Raw genomic sequence first — 21,553 nt, forward strand, 5'->3', positions numbered from 1 at the left:
TCTTTGGCACTCAGCTTTCTTCACAGTCCAACTCTCACACCCACTCATGACCACTGGAAAAACCATAGCCTTGACTAGATGGACATTTGTTGGCAAAGTAATGTCTCTGCTTTTGAACATGCTATCTAGGTTGATCAAAACTTTCCTTCCAAGGAGTAAGTGTCTTTTAATTTCATGGCTGAAATCACCATCTGCAGTGATTTTGGAGTCCCAAAAAATAAAGTCTGACACTGTTTCCACTGTTTCCCCATCTATTTCCCATCAAGTGATGGGACCAGATGCCATGATCTTCGTTTTCTGAATGTTGAGCTTTAAGTCAACTTTTTCACTCTCCACTTTCACTTTCATCAAGGGGCTCTTTAGTTCCTCTTCACTTTCTGCCATAAGGGTGGCATCATCTGCATATCTGAGGTTATTGATATTTCTCCTGGCAATCTTGATTCCAATTGTGCTTCTTCCAGCCCAGCATTTCTCATGATGTACTCTGCATATAAGTTAAATAAGCAGGGTACAATATACAGCCTTGACGAACTCCTTTTCCTATTTGGAACCAGTCTGTTGTTCCATGTCCATTTCTAACTGTTGCTTCCTGACCTGCATACAGGTTTCTCAAGAGGCAGGTCAGGTGGTCTGGTATTCCCATCTCTTTCAGAATTTTCCACAGTTTATTGTGATCCACACAGTCAAAGGCTTTGGCATAGTCGATAAAGCAGAAATAGATGTTTTTCTGGAACTCTCTTGCTTTTTCCATGATCCAGCAGATGTTGGCAATTTGATCTCTGGTTCCTCTGCCTTTTCTAAAACCAGCTTGAACATCTGGAAGTTCACAGTTCACGTATTGCTGAAGCCTGGCTTGGAGAATTTTGAGCATTACTTTATTAGCATGTGAGATGAGTGCAATTGTGCAGTGGTTTGAGCATTCTTTGGCATTGCCTTTCTTTGGGATTGGTATGAAAACTGACCTTTTCCGGTCCTGTGGCCACTGCTGAGTTTTCCAAATTTGCTGGCATATTGAGTGCAGCACTTTCACAGCATCATCTTTTAGGATTTGAAAGAGCTCAACTGGAACTCCATCACCTCCACTAGCTTTGTTCATAGTGATGCTTTCTAAGGCCCACTTGACCTCACATTCCAGGATGTCTGGCTCTAGGTGAGTGGTCACACCATCGTGAGATCGATTTCCATATTCCCCATTAAATAGTAGGAGGATTTAACTGCTAATGATGGGAGCTTATGGCAAAGAAAATGATAGGAATTCATGAAAAGAAGTAACAGACTGGAATAATCACTGTGGATAAGTTACTAGGAGTAAAAAATATAAAAGCAGTAAGAAACATAGATAGAATGTATGGCAAAAACCACCACAATATTGTAAAGTAATTAGCCTTCAATTAAAATAAATAAATTGAAAAAAAAAGAAACATACATAGTGTTTTGAGAAAACCACAAATACTAGGGGTTAAAATAACGCTTCCAAAAACTCCCCGTAAGATGGACGGTTCACTGGGCCCTATCAAATGTGTAAAACAACCAACAGTACTTCTACCACCTGCCAAGCTGCTCAACAACAAAAATGTTCACCACCAGCAAACTTCTGGCAATAACTTCATTCCAGGTTTTCTTTAGTCACAAAGAGAGAGAAGTGAAATGGCAGTTGAGAAGTTAACAAGAAAAGACAGAAACGTCTAACTCTTTTACGTAAAATGTTTAACTTAATTACGAACTGCTATTTGCCAAGATGCCTTGTTGGATGATACATATACACCATCTCAATCCATGTAACTTCATCAAAGGTCAAGCTGAGTAAATGGTATCATCTCCAATTTAAACACCTGTTGTTGCTCAGTTGCTAAACTGTGTCAGGCTCTTTGCAACCCCATGGACTGCAGCATGCCAGGCTTCCAGGTCTTCACTATCTCCCAGAGTTTGTTCAAACTCCTGTCCATTTAGCCTAAGGAAATCAAATCTTCAAAAAATTTAAATCCAAGTGCTTAAGAAATCCAGAACTTGTGACCTGGTGATTGGTCGTGCAGGGATTGGAATCAATACCTGACACAGAAGCTATTTTGCTCAACCTTTTGACGAGAATAAGCACTAAGAGGTGTCATTGGTTCCTTTGTCTGACCTGTCGTCCTAAGGGAAAGCATCAGTCACTTCTCACTAGAAAAACATGTCCCTTAATGATAAAACAGAACACAGGAGTATCAAGGAGTTCCTCAAGTACATTGTTTATTCTTATCCCACATCTAAGTGTAAAACTATCTGAGGTTCTCAGAAAACTCCAGCAGAGGACATGGACACTATTTGAAAGAAAAACAAAAACACTTGGCAGACAGATGAAGGACAGTATGTAGAGAAGACGTGCTTCTTAGTTTTGAGAAAGTTATCAACAAGATATCATAAAAAGGGTACATATGAAAATATATTCTTCTGCTAGAAAACCACTGAAATTTATAGGCATTATCATTTCTAATGGGGAACAAAAGGAAAGAGCCAAAGTATTCACCAATATTGAAGTCTGTAGAACAGAATATGTGGTGTACTTTTTTCAATTAAAATGTATGTCTTCAGAAAACTAAAACAGAACTATGATATGATCCAGCAATTCCACTGCTAGGCATTCAGTTCACTTTGGTCTATCAGTCGTGTCCGACTCTTTGCGACCTGATGGACGGCAGCACGCCAGGCCTCCCTGTGCATCACCATCTCCCAGAGTTCACTCAAACTCATGTCCATGGAGTGGTGATGCCATCCAACCATCTCATCCTCTGTTGTCCCCTTTTCCTCCTGCCTTCGATCTTTCCCAGCATTAGGGTCTTTTCTAGTGAGTCAGTTCTTTGCATCAGGCAGCCAAAGCATTGGAGTTTCAGCTTCAGCAACAGTCCTTCCAATGAATATTCAGGACTAATTTCATATAGGATGGACTGGTTGGATCTCCTTGCAGTCCAAGACACTCTCAAGAGTCTTCTCCAACACCACAGTTCAAAAGCATCAATTCTTCAGCGCTCAGCTTTCTTTATAGTCCAACTCTCAAATCCATATATGACAACTGGAAAAACCACAGCCTTGACTGGACAGACCTTTGTTGACAAAGTAATGTCTCTGCTTTTGAATATGCTGTCTATGTTGGTCACAACTTTCCTTCCAAGGAGTAAGTGTCTTTTAATTTCATGGCTGAAATCACCATCTGCAGTGATTTTGGAGTCCCAAAAAATAAACTCTGAAACTGTTTCCACTGTTTCCCCATCTATTTCCCATGAAGTGATGGGACCGGATGCCATGATCTTCGTTTTCTGAATTGAGCTTTAAGTCAACTTTTTCACTCTCCTCTCTCACTTTCATCAAGAGGCTCTTTAGTTCCTCTTCACATTCTGCCATAGGGGTGGTGTCATCTGCATACATGAGGTTATTGATATTTCTCCCGGCAATCTTGATTCCAATTGTGCTTCTTCCAGCCCAGTGTTTCTCATGATGTACTCTGCATATTAGTTAAATAAGCAAGGTGACAATATACAGCCTTGACGTACTCTTTTTCCTATTTGGAACCAGTCTGTTGTTGCATGTCCAGTTCTAACTGCTGCTTCCTGACCTGCATACAAATTTCTCAAGACGTAGGTCAGGTGGTCTGGTATTCCCATCTCTTTCAGAATTTTCCACAGTTTATTATGATCCACACAGTGAAAGGCTTTGGCATAGTCAATAAAACAGAAATAGATGTTTTTCTGGAGCTCTGTTGCTTTTTCGATGATCCAACGGATGTTGGCAATTTGATGTCTGGTTCCTCTGCTTTTCTAAAACCAGCTCGAACATCTGGAAGTTCACGGTTCGTGTATTGCTGAAGCCCAGCTTGGAGAATTTTGAGCATTACTTTACTTGCGTGTGAGATGAGTGCAATTGTGCGGTAGTTTGAGTGTTCTTTGACATTGCCTTTCTTTGGGATTGGAATGAAAACTGACCTTTTCCAGTCCTGTGGCCACTGCTGAGTTTTCCAAATTTGCTGACGTATTAAGTGCAACACTTTCACAGAATCATCTTTTAGGATTTAGCTCAAATGGAATAGTTGAATATTTTAGGAATAGCTCAACTGGAATTCCGTCACCTCCACTAGCTTTGTTTGTAGTGATGCTTCCTAAGGCTCACTCTAGGATATTACTCAGCCATGAAAAGGAATAGAATTCTGCCATTTGCTACAATGAGGATGGCCCCAGAGGGGCTATTTTGCTTGGCAAAATAAGACAGAGAAAGACAAATACTCTATGTTATCACTTACATGTGGAATCTAAAAATATAAACAAATGCCTGTAACAAAACAGAAGCAGACTCACAAATATAAAGAAGAAACTAGTTGTTAGCAGTGTGAAGATGGCAGTGTAGGAAAGCACGGGATAGGGGCATGGGATTTATGAGACACAAGCCACCACGCGTAGAATGAACGGGTAACAAGGATACACTGTGCAGCACAGGGGTATACCGCCACGGTTTCGTAAGAACTTTGAATGCCATACATCAAGAAAAACACTGAATCACTATGTTTCTGAAATTAAAATAATATTGTAAATCAACTATACTTCAATTTAATTTTTTAAATTAAAAATTTTAAAGGAATGATAGACAAATAAAAATATATGTATACATATTTTCATGTGCATTAAAAGCCTTCCAAAAACAATCATCAGATGAATTAGCAGGAAGTTTTCATTTTGTAGTTTTCTATACTTTTAGAATTTTTTAAACATGCATGAAGATTTTTTCTGACAAGGGTTATTTAAGCCTCTTATATTTCTTAGTATTTTGTAAGATCCTCTCAAATATTCTTTTAATTACAGTTCACTTTCAATATTATTAATAGTGTAATAGATAAATGACTACAGGAAAAGTCTCACTATTCACTTAATACAAGACTACCACTTTTACATAAACTGCCTGAGGTAATGGGCTTCCCCGGTGGCGCTAGTGGTAAAGAACCCGTCTGCCAGTACAGGAGATACAAGAGACACGGGTTCAACCCCTGGGTTGGGAAGATCCCCTGGAGGAGGGCATGGCAACCCACTCCAGTATTCTTGCCTGGGGAATCTCGTGGCCACAGGGGCTTGGCAGGCTATGGTCCACAGGGCTGCAAAGAGTCAGACACAACCGAAGTGACTTAGTACACATGAGTACTTAGTACAAATGAGGAAACACCTCACAGGGATTTTCCCAAAGTCACTCAACTAGGATACAGAAACCTTATATAAACCTGAAAGTCAAAGTGAAGTCGCTCAGTCGTGTCCAACTCTTTGCAACCCCATGCACTGTAGCCCACCAGGCTCCTCCGTCCATGGGATTCTCCAGGCAAGAATACTGGAGTGGGGTGCCATTTCCTTCTCCAGGGGATCTTCCCCACCGAGGGATTGAACCCGGGTCTCCTGCATTGCAGGCAGACACTTTAACCTCTGAGCCACCAGGGAAGCCCCATTATATATATATATATATATAAACCTATAGCTCCCTAATTCAAACCTCAAAGCACTTTCCATTACACCACACTGCCTATTCAAAGACAAAGGTGTTTTAAAGTTACAATAAACTTATATAAGTACTTCAGTTTGTATTTAGGTATATCCCTCCTCTTTCCAAAAAAGGAATTGAGACAGTTCATGGAAATTCACCCTACAGGAGAAAAACAAGTAAGAACGGAGGCACTGGAAAATAAGGGTTAAAATTAAAAAGTTATTCTATAGTAAAGAGAGAAATTCTGAGTGTTTTTACACCAATTACTATGTTTCTTAACTTCTAAGATATCAAAAAAAGAGGGAAATGAGACCACAATATCATTCATAAAATTCACAGTAGTAAGTCATAAAGGAAAGCAATTGCTCAGAAATCTAGCTTTCCCCAGCACCAAGCCCAGAGAGACTATATAACTGAGGGTTCTTATGAGGGAGGACTCTGTGATAGAGATGGCAAAGTCCTTACAAATATACTAATAATAATTAAACAGAATAATGCCAAAAACTCAATTCAAGTACTGCTACCCATATACTATTACAGCTCAATGGGACAAATCTACCTTTAACAGCAAAGTCTTCTTTAAAAGCCAGCAAGTCATTTTAATGAATATACCATGCTTTCTTTGCGACCCCGTGGACTGTAGCCCACCAGGCTCCTCCCTCCATGGGATTCTCCAGGCAAGAGTACTGGAATGGGGTGCCATTTCCTTCTCTAGGGGATCTTCCCAACCCAGGGATTGAACCTGGGTCTCCTGCATTCCAGGCAGACGCTTTAACCTCTGAGCCACCAGGGAAGCCCATACCATATATTAGCTCCTTTTAATTTTAATCTTCAAAATATTTCACCTTAGTTTGGTAACTAACTTAGAGGTTATCATCATTAGCAAATAAAATATCTAGACATCATTATTTTCATATTCTTAAAATGTAGTTTTCAATATAAGAAAGGCTGAGTCCAAGCTCTAACGCAATGGCCTTACCAGGGCGATGTTACTGTTCTCCCCAGTGGACTCATCTACAGGTAAATACAGATGGAAAGAAACTGCTCACGTTAATTTAGTTACTTCATAGTAAGCGGGCTGGCACAACCCAAGGAAACCTGGGTCTAGAAGCACAGTGCTCTGTGTGTGGTTCTGCTATTGCTGTTGCTTGGTTGCTAAGCTGTGTCTGACCCTTGGGACCCCATGGAACTTAGCCCGCCAGGCTCCTCTGTCCATGGGATTCTCCAGGCAAGAATACTGGAGTGGGTTGCCATTTCTCGAGGGGATCTTTGCAAACCAAGGATCGAACCCACATCTCCTGCAACAGCAGGTGTATTCTTTACCACTGAGTCACCAGGGAAGCCCATGTATGTGGTTATTACTCAATAAACAATGAATGAATGAATAAGTAAACGGGAAGAGATTGGACTTATGGAAAATAATTGATCCATGTAGTATATAACCATGAAGGAGCTAAGGAAAACACATCTTCCAGAATTACACCACTTGTAACTTTAGCACTATTAACCTATTAACTTCCAGGCTTTCAATATCATTTTCTAGGGTATAAAATGTCATTCCACCCTCTAACCTTTGCCTCTAATTTTAGCTTCTCTTCTCCCAAATATTATAAATCAATGTATTTAATAATTTTTTTCCAATAAATTACCTAAATGATTGGTCTGCACTGAGAAAAACCAAAGGAACTATACCAAAACTAAACCACCAAATCTTCCTGAAGCTGTCTGACACTTCTAAGAAGCATGCAAGGGATTTACTGCTCCACTTCTTCAGGTATGCCTCACATTATAAAATACTGAACAAACCTCAATGGAATGAACTGCATGCAGCTTTTCAAACTATAACCCTAAATACTTAATGCCAGCTGTATTTATCACTCAAGCAATCTCACTAAGATATACTTTAGAGAGCAAAGACAGACAAATCAACACTCAATGTGGACACCTCAGACTCCTTCATAAAGCAAAGCATAATCCAGGGAACAAAAAACTCCCTTTTAAATTCAAATTACATTAATTTGAAATTACTTCACTATCTTATATTATTTTGAATATATAGACACAAATATATATTACATATGTATTTATGTATAAGCACACATACACGCACACATTTGAGATTTCCATTTAGACTGAAACTCTCTAAAAGTGGAAACTGGTACAAAAAATTATTCCCTATTCTACATTCTTACAGATATGATTGGTTGCAACTTCTTCAAAGGAAAAAATCTGTGGCAATCAAAGTTGAAATGTGCTAATGTGATCTCCAAAAACATTTTATTAGTTAGCTCACTCAATATTTACATATCATTAAACTGACTATTCCTAGGAATACAGAAAATACCTATGTACTGAGTATGAACTATTCCTAGGTATAATCAACCATATTTGCAAAAATATAAAGACAGATATGAATATATACACAAACACACACACACACACACACACACACACATACATCTTCACCACCAGGGAAGCCATTCTACAATCAAGTAGCTCTAAAATCACAGGAGGCTTCCCTGATGGCACAGTGGTAAAGAATCCACCTGCCAATGCAGGATGTGGGTCGATTCCCGGGTCAGGAAGATCCTTTGGAGGAAATGGCAACCCATTTCAGTATTCTTGCCTGGGAAATCCCATGCACAGAGGAACCTGCTGGGCTACAGTCCAAAGGGTCGCAAAGAGTCTAGACATGACTAAACACAAAATCAAAGTCTTAAAACCAATATAAATATTTAATGTAGTTTTTTTCCCCCAAAAGTTGTTATTAAAAAGTCATAATATGCTGCTACTGCTGCTGTAAAGTCACTTCAGTTGTGTCCGACTCTGTGCGACCCCATAGACGGCACCCCACCAGGCTTCCCCGTCCCTGGGATTCTCCAGGCAAGAACACTGGAGTGGGTTGCCATTTCCTTCTCCAATGCATGAAAGTGAAAAGTCAAAGTGAAGTCGCTCAGTCGTGTCTGACTCTAGCGACCCCATGGACTGCAGCCTACCAGGTTTCTCCGTCCATGGGATCTTTCAGGCAAAAGTACTGGAGTGGGGTGCCATTGCCTTCTCCGCATAATATGTCTAGCAGTCAAAGAAATTTAGTACAATCATCTTATTCTTATGCAAGATGACAGTGGTTGGATTTATTAAACTACCAGTGATATACTCTAAACTGGTAAGTAAAACATAAAGGTCATTTGGTAAGGTTAAAATTCACTTACCTCCATATCAAATTAGTAATTAGTTAGATAATCCTGACCAACTACCACTACCACTTAAAAAGTAAATGTTCTAACCCATAAATCAAGTAATGGGAATTGCTACAATTGCAGTATATCAAACCTAAGAAGAAAAGACCTCATTTTCCACATTTATGAAAACAATTTATAAATGGAAGTTACAAAATCCAAGAGACCAACATGGAGCCACTGAACCTTCAATCTAACAATATAAAAAGAACATACATATGCAACAGAGAATATTTTAAAAATTAGATTTAAATAGTATCAAGTTTAAGATTAGAAACATACTTTCCTTAGATTAATTTACTAAATTATATCACTCTTAGATAATATGTTAAAATTTAGATTATGTAATGAGTCTGTAATAAGATTTCTTAAATTTTAAAGTTTCAAAAATAGAAATAGAATATTAATTTATAAGACATTTTATTCCAAATGAAATTAATCAAATAGAAATTTATGACACCTGACAATGCCAATATTAGAATTCCTAAGTCAAATTACATACTGAAAAAGGAGACCCTGAATGAAGAAAGGAGATTTATGTTACCTAATTATCAAAAACAGACAAAAATGAAACTTTTGGCAAAGATGAGCAGATAAATTATTAGATTAAAAATAATTTTTAAAAGGCTGTAAATTCTCATTTGAAGACAAATGACTGCCAACTATGAGCTTGGATGAAATTCAGCAGTATTTAAAATACCAAAAATTGGACGGTGAAATCTAGTAGCAGGCAAATCTTTAACCTTAATGTGAAGAAAAACTGAAATTTTTAGAAATATGCCTCAATTGTCAATTTATCCACATAGAAAACTAACAGAAAATAAAAATATCATCCTCCTCCAGACTTTAGTCACATACCTACAAAGATCAAAGGGCAGGGAAAAGAAGCACACATATAAAACCTCAGTGAGACTGTCTCAGTAAATCTTCTTTCAAATAACTTGGTTAGAAAGGGTTACCTTAAGACAAAATACAATAATAATTTCTAATAATAACAGTAATAATTTTCCCACTAGGGAGAAAGAGTTAATTCATTTTTTTTAAATTACTTAGGTTACTTTTGAAATTTTACCACTGAAGGGTCCTACTATGTGCCATGCTTAGCATTTGTTATACATCATTATAATCATATAAATGTTCTGATTAGTTCTAGTTAGATGTTTGAAAGAAAGAGTTCAATGACTTCTCAGCCTGTAGTATACAATACTGAAATTTGTTTGTTCATTAATACTACCTCTAAAGAAATACTGATAACAAAGTTAGTCGGGGTGAGTCTTTATATTTTATTCTACAGAGAATGACTCTATAACCTCTAGATAATTAAAGTAAAATGTTTAAACATCTAAACTGCTCAAGAACTAGGATGTAAAAATCTTCTGCACTCCAGTTAAGCTTCCATTCTGACTTCTAATTCACTGTACATCAAAGAAAATCAACTTGCCCTGACACAGAAAAACTATCCCCTTCAGTGATCAGGCAGGTGTTGAGGCCAGAAAGAGAGCCTATTTTCCACAGCCCTTTACCTTGTTTGATCACTGGTTACTTTTGATCTGACACTGCCCTCTCTCTAGTAATGACTTCCCCCTCGTAGACCCTACCTCACATCTGTCAGAAAGAATAAAGGGCATCAAACTGAGACCTGACAACGCCTATGGGCCAGGCGATGGGCTGCCAACTGAATGCTCCCCAGCTCCCACAATTTCCAATTCAGCTCCTTTTGTTCTGGTAGGTACAGGGTTAGGGTACCAATGACAGCAGAAAGGATTATGCACCAACTGTGAAACCAAGCCTTCTTGAATATGTATCTTTTATCTCTGCTTCTTCATCTTCTTAAATGCTGCAAACTTCATGGTGGTTACTATGAAATACATATTCAACAGGTGCAATAGAAAGTTTGTTTAAATCCTTTTCCAGGAGAAAACAAAGGACACAATGTATTGTAATTCAACTATAAAGCTTTAAGGAAAACGTTTCAAACCCATGGTGTGAGATTAATAAAGGCCAGCTGCCAAAGAGCATGTTAATTGTAAATGAAACCACAAAAGTTTTAGAGGACCACTACTTAGCACCATACACCACCTAAAATGGGAAGGTCCCCTAAAACAATGTACATATGCAGAAGAGGCAAGGTTTAGATTGTTAAATTGCGGATTCTCACACTAATTTGGTGCTAATCAGTACTGAAAATAAGTTCCTCCAGTTTTGTTTAAACAATGTGGTGAGTATATGTAACCTTTCTTTAAGGCATTAATAGTAATAATTTTAAATGCTAAAAATTTTAAAAATTTGGTCAAATACCACTTTGATACCATTTCACTAACAAATTTTCAACTGTCATTAGAATATTGCATGAGTTCTTATATATTCATTAATAAATAACCTTCACACACACACACACAGCTCATCAGGCATGCAATAAAAGGATTTGCAGAAAGCAGGTTTAGAGGCCTTCTAAGATCACTTTCAAGGTTGTCATTTTTTTTTTTTTTTAAAGAAAGGAAAGGTCAGAAGAAGGAAGTACTTGATCAATAATATACCCATGCAAACTTAATATACCTTTAATATTATAATGCATAAAATCAAATAACTAACTTTAGACATGGATAAATACAAAATCTCTAAGGTGAGGAGGAAGCATTAAAGCGATTACAAGTTAATTCCAATAACTGGAGAAATTAGTATGTACAACAGCTAAAGAAAGATATGCCTTGATGGAGAGAAAGGGGAAACACTCTCACATCTGAAGAATGAAACTGCGACACTGGGCAAATCCATACACCAACTGATACTGATTAATACCTTTGAAGAAGACTGTATGTGAAATATCTCCTATACTAATACTGACCAACAGTCAGCACTATTTTACTCTTCTTGAAAAAAAAAGTCTATCTTGACTGTAATCTAAAAGTATCATAAAGTATATTATTATAATGTGATGGTTTTAAATAGACTCTAATATATAAAAACAGATGATGCTTATATACACACTCGGACTGACTTGACAGAAGAAAGTCATCTACGTATACCAGAAAAAGGTAGCACTTCTAAACTGAAAAAGCACAATTTAATCCAAGGATAAACAATACAGCTTGCTGACCCAATACTTGCCCAATTTTTTCCTTAAGTTTTCCAAATGCCACTTAATTCTCCAAGAAAATGAAGAAATAAACTACATTATTCTAACAAGATACCTATCTATGCTTCTTTTGCTGTATTCTTTCCCTAATTTTTGATTCTATAAAACTATTAGGACATATTAAAGAACCAAAAGATAACAACATAAATGGAACCAATTTATGATACTTAAAAAATAAGAATATAAAGTATTAAAAACTGTCAGTGTAATCTTCTGCATGGTATATCATGGTAAGCACACAATGTCAATGTTCTAATTAAATTTAATGCCAGATATGTTTGATACATTTTCTGGGTACTATGCAATCAAGATATGTATCAAATATTATACTTATCTCTTTCTAACTGCAACAATAAAAGCAAGCTCTTCCAAACAAACATAAATGCAAGTTGTTAACTTTCATCTTTTTAAGAAAAATCAAGTGATTAAAAATGACAACAGAAAAAGGACCACAATTCTAAGCAAGCTCAAGAGATTTTTGTTAGCATTTTCTGAAAGCAAGGAAGGAAAATACACTGGTGAAAGCACTGGAACAACTCAAATATCCTCAATGGAATGCAAACCAAGTATCTAACAGGTAATTTGCAATAAAAAAGAAAACAGCTTTAAAGTCACAAGACTTGATTCAGCTTTTAAAAATCAGTTCTTAAAAGCTACTTAACTCTTGAGGAGGACATACCTCTCTCTTATCTTCGAGGAAAGATTTTACTTCCTCAAAGTATGACTGCCATTTTTCTGGGAAGAACACTAATGAAAAGCACTTGACACCACTATAGAATAAATATATTTCACCAGTTTAGCCATTAATAAAAACTGACTCTTTTATACTAAAAGGTATCTTATATATACATCAGATCAGATCAGTCGCTCAGTCGTGTCTGACTCTTTGCGACTCTGAATCACAGCACACCAGGCCTCCCTGTCCATCACCAACTCCCGGAGTTCACTCAGACTCACGTCCATCAAGTCAGTGATGCCATCCAGCCATCTCATCCTCTGTCGTCCCCTTCTCCTCCTGCCCCCAATCCCTCCCAGCATCAGAGTCTTTTCCAATGAGTCAACTCTTCGCATGAGGTGGCCAAAGTACTGGAGTTTCAGCTTCAGCATCATTCCTTCCAAAGAAATCCCAAGGCTGATCTCCTTCAGAATGGACAGGTTGGATCTCCTTGCAGTCCAAGGGACTCTCAAGAGTCCTCTCCAACACCACAGTTCAAAAGCATCAATTCTTCGGCACTCAGCCTTCTTCACAGTCCAACTCTCACATCCATACATGACCACAGGAAAAACCATAGCCTTGACTAGACAAACCTTTGTTGGCAAAGTAATGTCTCTGCTTTTGAATATGCTATCTAGGTTGGTCATAATCATACTTAAAGTGACTGACATGTGCCTCATTAAAGATTTTAATTTTTAAGATCTTTCTTTTGGGCACAAAAAGAATTTTTCCAGAAGAAAAATTCAGAATAGAAGGTTCATCTTAACTAACTGTCCTTTTCAGAAAATTTATAATTTCTAAGTATAAAAAGATTAATTTTTAACCATTTAGTCAAAACATTAACAAATATATAGTCAGTTACTATATACAAATTAAAAAAAAAAGACATCCCCATTTTTAAGGAGCTTACATGATTAGACTGAAGCCTTGAAACCTACAACAAATTATCAATGGATTAATATGAAATAATAAAGGAAGTTGACAGAGTACTAGAAAGTAATAAATGCGGTCGAATTCTTAAAGAATATTTAACCAAAACAATCATCTTTCACTCCGCTTGAACACATATTGGAAGAAAGCAAGATGACAACAGAAAATGTAAATAGACTAGTTGAGAACATAATGAGAACAGAGACAAGTAACTGGAGAAATTTTTGTAGTCAACCACTACAAGTTCCTGAAATGATGAATACAGTAGTTTAGCAAGAGTATTTCTAAGTTGTAGATTTAAAAAATAACAAAGCCAGTCTTAGAAATGTCTTAGGCCATGACAGAATCCAGTGGAATATACAATATACCATTATCTTTCACACTGTTTTCCTTTAAGTTCTTCACTCATAAGCTTGACACAATTGTAGTTTATGAAAATATATCATAGATTACACAATGGAACTGACTACAGTTATATATGATTAAAGAGTACTTATTAATATATCAATATATGTGTGTGTATAAAATTGTGTCCTGCAAGAACTTAAAACATAAAAAATATCAAACTATCTATAAGTGTTAGTCGCTCAGTCATGCCCAACTCTTTGCGACCCCATGGACTGCAGCCCACCAGGCTCCTCTGTCCATTAGATTTTCCAGGCAAGGATACTGGAATAGGTTGCCATTTCCTTCTCCAGGGGATCTTCCCAACCCAGGGATTGAACCCAGGTCTCCTGCACTGCAGGCAGATTCTTTAACGACTGAGCTACAAGGGAAGCCCCCAAAGTATCTGTAAGTATCATCAAATATTTAAAGTTAGCATTAACCTAGTAAACAGGCATGGGACTGTATTTTGATTCCCACTCAGTGAACCTACAAGTCACGGCTTAACCTAATTATACCTTGTTCTCAGAGGAGTCAAAGCAAAAATCCAGCATTAAATGATCAAGATAATTTTATAATCTGTAGTCGTTTGATAGGCATTTTAAAAACAATGTATATAAATATATACCTTCCTCTTTGTTTTCTCAGAGATATATATTCAATAAGGGGAAAATAAAAGATAAGACTAATCACCCAGACACAGTTTAATTAGGAGTCTGATATATAACTATTTATCTTTGGATTACAAATTCTCAATATATTCATTTATGTATCACATTACAGTGAATGATAAATACCTAGATATTATGCTTAAATCAAAAATAGTCAATGAAAACCTGGCAATAGACTCAACAAATTTTCTATTCCCAAGAACTCTCCTGGAGTCTATCACAGTTTAGAAACCAAAAATAGTGAAGTAGAGCGCTCATTAAAGAAAAATACAATATTGGTCTTTTCTGCAACCTAAATTTTATGTGGCTACATAAAATAGGAAGCAATTGGAGGGTTAAAAAATAAGTAATATCAAAATAGTATATATTTCACCTGGCCTGAATTTCTCAGCTACTAAAAACCATAAGATACAGTCCAAGGCAAAGATTTTACCCCAATACTCTCATCTGTAAACTCATTCTAGACCTTTAATAAGAACATGAAGAAAAGATAGCAAAAAGAAACAATATAGGCAATATGGATAAGCAAAGTCTGCAGCAGAAATAGGAGCAGTCCTCACCACAGGATGTCTAGATGCACTTTCATGACAATGTCTCTTTTGATAATAACTACAATAAAATACTTGGAAAGAAGCATCTTATCACCTGGTAGCCAGATTCAACTATAGTTTATAAAAGACCTTCTGAAAGGCACAACCTAAAAAAGAAAGAAAAAGAGAAATTCTTCTCCCCTAAAGCCTAATCACGAAAACAGTAAATGGAATTAAGTCTTGCATATCTTAATACACTAACAGCCTTGTGACAGCTATAAGCCAAAACTTCTCACCAGATCTAAGCAACACATCTCACTTGTTGACTGACAGCCTAGAAAGGCAGTTGAAGAATGTGTGCTCATAAACGGCAGACTTAATGTACTCCCAGCATTCCACTGTTATTTAACCTTATAAAGTTTCTATTTGCTAAGTCTAACCATTTGGCTCTTTATCTCAACCCACTTGCCAACACTTGAGCACAGAGACTAAGACAGCACTTTCACATTTATATTTGAGAAATAATTTGATTTGTTCCAAATCTCTGATTTTTTAATATGCACTCCTAGAAAAAGTAAACAAAAACTACATTAAAAAAAAAAAGGATCTAAACTACAGAGTATGTAAGTGGAAAATAATACCAGTAAAAGAACTGCAATACTAGGGATAACCTATCAACTATAAATTTTAAACCCAGAATAAATTTATTTTCAGTAATCTAGAATCTGAGCCACCCCCCCAAAAAAATTAACAATATGCAAATACTATCTGAGTCTCCTATTCCAAGTTTCCCTAGTGGCTGAGTGGTAAGGAAACGTGACAGGAGCCTCAGGTTCAATCCCCGGGTCAGGAAGATCCCCTGGAGAAGGAAATGACAACCCATTCCAGTATTCTTGCTTGGGAAATCCATGGACAGAGGAGCCTGGTAGACTATATAGTCCATGGGGTCGCTAAATAGTCAGACACAACTTAGCGACCTAACAACAACAACAACAAAACTTTTAGCTATAATAAATTCTTCATTATCAATACTGGAATACCTGTATCAGTTTTTAACACCAAGCTTGCTTCAACTTGTGATTGTTTGAATCTGAGGAACTCCTATCATCAGCTGATGGGCCCCCAAAAATCTGTGAACTAAATTTAACGTCATTAAATTAATACAATTAGTTAAATAAACATGCTGGGTAAAAAAGAAACAAAAAACAAAACTGATGCAATCCAAAGAAAAATTATTTGGATATTATCGAAGCTACTGCCTGCCCTCTACCACACCGGTCCACAGGTGAAGAAAGACACACACACACGTGCACTCATTCTTCAGTTTTCTATGCCTTTCAAATGAAGGAATACAATTCAGGTAAGTCCTTACCAAGACATCTGATGAAAAAGATACCCACAGAAGGAAAACAGAAAAACAGTTCTAAAAGAGAGATGGTAAGCTCTACCAAAGAATGTATAATGAATAAAAATGCATTCATTCTGCAATTTGAAAAATATGCCAAATAACATTTTAACTTTTTTTCAGGTTTGCCAAATAACTCTAGCTTTTAATTAAAGTAGATCTTCTGAATATCACTGAACAAAATAAAGCCAATTTTATTAATGGTAAGAAGGTACGAGTCAATGTAATTTTTACAAGGATAAAATTATATTCTAGTTCATCAGAATGGCATGTTGTTAAGAAATATTATCTCAGAAAATAACCCTTGAGAACATGAATGACTCTGGCTGGGTAAACCTGATACATGAAGAACAGCATCATTGATACAGTAACCAGATCAAAGAGATGTACGGACTGCAAAGTCGGAAAGCCACGGATTCTCCATCTTCAACCTGTTCTTCAAGCTTTTATTTATAAGCTTAAGTTCACCCACTTTTTAAAGCATGTTCCCAAAATGCTAGAAGAAATACCTTTAAAAGTATATTCAATTCAACAGTAAGCCATTAGTCACTAAACAACATTTATTGAATATCTACTATGTGCCAATATGTGGGTGGATGGGATAAAAACGAAACATGATACTCTTTACCCTCAAAAGAGCTGACAATCCATCAGCAAGATACACCTGTAAACCATGATTTCAGTTACTCATGAAGAGCAACTTGACATCTATCAAAATTTTCAAAATGTATCTGATATCTTAGCTCCCTTTAATTACATTTCTAGACTAGCTCCCAGAGAAATTCTCATAGATAAGCCAAGAGACTTGCACAAAGCTTTTACTGTTAACCTTACCTATAAAGCAAAACAATGGAAGCAATATAAGGGTCCCTTAATGTGAATGGATAAACACGAGATACATACATTTATAGAACACTAAAAATTTAAAAGAAGGAATTACATATTCATTAAGTTAGATACCAAAAACAACTTAAAAGTAAACAAAGGAGATTGCAGACTGACAAACTACGTGAGACCAGAAGTTAACCATGTAACATTAGACACGAGCCACTTGTGACCACACACTGAGCAATACTATACTGTTGTTTGTGGTCCATTATGTTTGCTAAAGCTGTTGGTTTTCTAAGCATTTTAGATCATCACAGTAGTTACCTCTAGAAAGAGACAGTGGTAACATGGGATGTAAGACAAGAGACTTCAAGTTTATTTGCTTTATTAATTCAAGAAGAAACAAATTTAACAAAAAGGCTGCTGCTAAGTCACTTCAGTTGTGTCCGAGTCTGTACGACCCCATAGATGGCAGCCCACCAGGCTCCCCCAACCCTGGGATTCTCCAGGCAAGAACACTGGAGTGGATTGCCATTTCCTTCTCCAACGCATGAAAGTGAAAAGTGAAAGTGAAGTCGCTCTGTCGTGGCCGACTCTTAGCGACCCCGTGGACTGCAGCCCACCAGGCTCCTCCATCCATGGGATTTTCCAGGCAAGAGTACTGGAGTGGGGTGCCATTGCCTTCTCTGACAAAAAAGGCTAACAACTGTCAATGTCTAGTTGACGGGCTTATATTACAGATGTTACTACTCTTTTCAATATTTTGAATTTTTTTAAATTCCTAAATTAGAAAATATACAAGACTAAAATATTTAACCACATATCAAATTAGAAATCTCAAACTACAATCCCAGTTACCAAGAGATACACAAATTTCTTATCATGACACTCAAGAAACTTAACAACCTGGTCCCTACCTACCTTCACAGACCCAATTATGAACACTTCCCCCACCACGATAAAATCCTAATCTTACTTGGACACCCACTACTAACTAGCTGCTGCTGTTGCTAAGTCGCTTCAGTCCTGTCCGACTCTGTGCGACCCCATGGACTGCAGCCTACCAGGCTTCTCCGTCCCTGGGATTCTCCAGGCAAGAACACTGGAGTGGGTTGCCATTTCCTTCTCCACTGCTAACTAGACATTCCACATATTTCCAATGCCTTGCTTTTGTCAACGCTATTCCCCACAGCAGCGCTTTTCTCACGAAATGTGTGCTTGCTTCACAGTCGCCACATCGCTACGCATCAATCAAGACCCAGTTCAAACGCCACCGATTATGAACAGGATTTCCTGATTCCTCCCTGGTCTCTCACAGAAGTATTTATTTTGCGACTGGCATTTCCACAGCACTTATCACTAGAAAAGGATATCCTTTCTTTGGCAGTATAACTTTTTAAATTCCTTAACACTACTGAGTGCCTGGCACACAGTAGGTATTCCATTTTTAACTGCACCAAATCAACATCTGAAACAGTGTTAAGGGATAGAGTGGAAAGCTATCAGTTCATTAACTCATTAGAATTTTTATTAAATCTATTAGACAAAATATTTAGCTTCTAAATACAAACTTCATAAAAAATACATTATGTTTGTGAAAAGTAAAAAATGTTGCATAAGTGCAATTCTAATAAAATTAATTATATTTATACAGGGTTAATATCAACATTAAACACTCTCCAGAAGACACTTCTTCTCTTTGACAATTTTCCTAGAAAAGAGTTGAGTGTATCTCTATTAGTATTAGCAGCTCCCCCTAAAAAAAAGTTATTATTCTAGCAAAAGGATCTTCTGCTCATGCTAACAATTAACTTTCTCCTTTGATGCCTTACAGAACCTGTCAGTAAATGTTTTAAGAGGGATAATGCCTTTTGGAAATTACTGCTTGGTTCAAAGGCATATAGATTTAGCTCCATCTGTGATGTATCCAGGCAATCAAAGGTCTTGAAGACAAATGCTCGGGAATCCGACAGATCTGGGTTAAAACCTTGACTGTGACATTTACCTATTGTTACTTAATCTTTCAAGGCCTCAATTTCCTCATCTGTAAAATGGAATAAGTGAAAATTAATTATGTAAAACTACATTGTACCTGGGTACATGATAAACACTCAGTTAGATAACCACTACTAAGTCTTTTTAAATATCAAAAACTGAAAGCAAAATTCTGAAATGTAGTAACAAAGACAAGATGAAGTTTAATAACTTAACATCACCATCTCTAGAATGCCATATTTGTGCATCACTGTTTACTGGGAACTACCGCTCTTGATGCAAGTAAATGCTTTGTCCATTCAGAGGGGAAAGACAATGAAGACGAGTATCTACCCTAGGAGACTCTGGAAGCCAAAGTGAGTACTTACAAAATGCAATCCTTCATAAATGTACATCACTTATGTCTAGGATTACAAGTAAACTCACTTCTCAAGCAGTATTTAAGGAATAAGATATCAAGAATGTAGTGGGGGTACTGGAGGGTAGCAGGGACCATATCCCTTAATATATTCACTCTAAGTTGAAAAGCAAGAGTCAGGAAAGACAAGCCTTAACAGAATGCTGAATTAGTTACTGCTATTTAAGCTTTGATGCAAATGTTTACCTTACTTACCCTAGGTGATGATAATATGGCTACCAGTCTACTCACTTAACTGCTTCAACAACCTCAAATTACAGCAAGCAGCAAAAATAAAGAATTAAACTGTGTGGGTAACTAATGGATGAAATCAGGAACAGTCAGCGACAGCAGGCACTGACAACGGCCAGTTCAAACTGGTAGACTCCAGAAAGTGAACTCTGATCGGGAGAGGAAGAAAAAAGCTTTTAATAAAGAGTCCTACATTTGGAACTATATGCAGCATATTAAAAAGCAGAGACGTTACTTTGCCAACAAAGGTCCATCTAGTCAAAGCTGTGGTTTTTCCAGTAGTCATGTATGGATGTGAGAGTTGGACCATAAAGAAGGCTGAGCGCAGAAGAATTGATGCTTTTGAACTGTGGTGTTGGAGAAAACTCTTAAGAGTCCCTTGGACTGCAAGGAGATCCAACCAGCCCATCCTAAAGGAGATCAGTCCTGAATATTCATTGGAAGGACTGATGCTGAAGCTGAAGCTCTAATACTCTGGCCACCTGATGTGAAAAGCTGACTCATTGGAAAAGACCCTGATGCTGGGAAAGATTGAGGGCAGGAGGAGAAAGGGACGACAGAGGATGATATGGTTGGATGGCGTCACTGACTCAGTGGACATGAGTCTGAGTAAACTCCAGGAGCTGGTGATGGACAGGGAGGCCTGGCGTGCTGCAGTCCATGGGGTTGCAACAAGTTGTACACAACTGAGCGACTAAACAACATTTTGTACTTCACCTCAATCTCTTTTAGTCTGATCTGCCTAAGAACAAGTCTGAGGTAGTACTATATCCTTTCTACAAACAAGGAGATCAAAGTACAAAAATTAAGATAATTAACTGCATCACATGATTAAGAAACTGTTGGATCACAGGATGAATTCATTTCAACTCAAACTTAAGTGTTTGCTTCATTCATTCCCTAAAATGCTTTCAGCCTGGAAGAAGGAAACCAAGAGAGGTAAATTTAGATCCTACTTCATACATGTAGGCCTCCAAAGGATGACAACATTAAAAACAATGTTACAAATAATGTTACAGCAGGAGCCAAAGGAGATGGTACAGAATTATAAAACTAGTAAAATAATTCACCAGGAGGTTGAAAAAAACAAAAAGTCATAATTAACTGACAGGAAATCAAGTTTTAACCAGAAAACATACATCATTTCCTGAAAACTTTCTAAAATCTATTCATAATATATTACTAGTTTCTTGGGTAACTCCGAAATCTATACTAGTTCATAACTCCACAAAGTACAAGATGCTAAAAATAGGCCAAATAAATATAACAAATAAATATAACACATATATATCAAATATGCTGACCCTAAGCCTTAGGATAGAAACCATTTTCAAAATCATAAAACTTTAAGACATCTTTAAGACATAAGTACTTCAAGACATCAAGTTGGATAGCAAATGTAGATAATCTATCTGACCCCATCATTTTAAAATTAAATAAAAAGGTGCCCAAAGAACTTCTGTCCAAAATGTAGAGAAGCAGAATCTGGAGCAAGGAAATTAAAAAGCGGAGAAAATATACTTATTGAAGTTTCTAGATCATCAGTAACTATATACACAAACTAAACATGGCTTTAGAATA

At 37.0% G+C, this 21,553-nt stretch overlaps 1 protein-coding gene and 1 non-coding gene across 5 annotated transcripts in view; both read right to left on the reverse strand.

Moving 5' to 3' along the window:
• Positions 1-21,553, reverse strand: part of FBXL17 (F-box and leucine rich repeat protein 17) — a 520,630-nt gene that overhangs the window by 451,680 nt on the left and 47,397 nt on the right. The gene's annotated exons all lie outside the window — the stretch shown is intronic.
• Positions 6,212-6,283, reverse strand: TRNAS-GGA (transfer RNA serine (anticodon GGA)). The gene has a single exon. It is a non-coding gene; the product is annotated as a tRNA-Ser (tRNA).

This window comes from Bubalus kerabau, chromosome 1 (genome assembly GCF_029407905.1).
Source record: "Bubalus kerabau isolate K-KA32 ecotype Philippines breed swamp buffalo chromosome 1, PCC_UOA_SB_1v2, whole genome shotgun sequence".
Taxonomy (NCBI): Eukaryota; Metazoa; Chordata; class Mammalia; order Artiodactyla; family Bovidae; genus Bubalus; species Bubalus kerabau.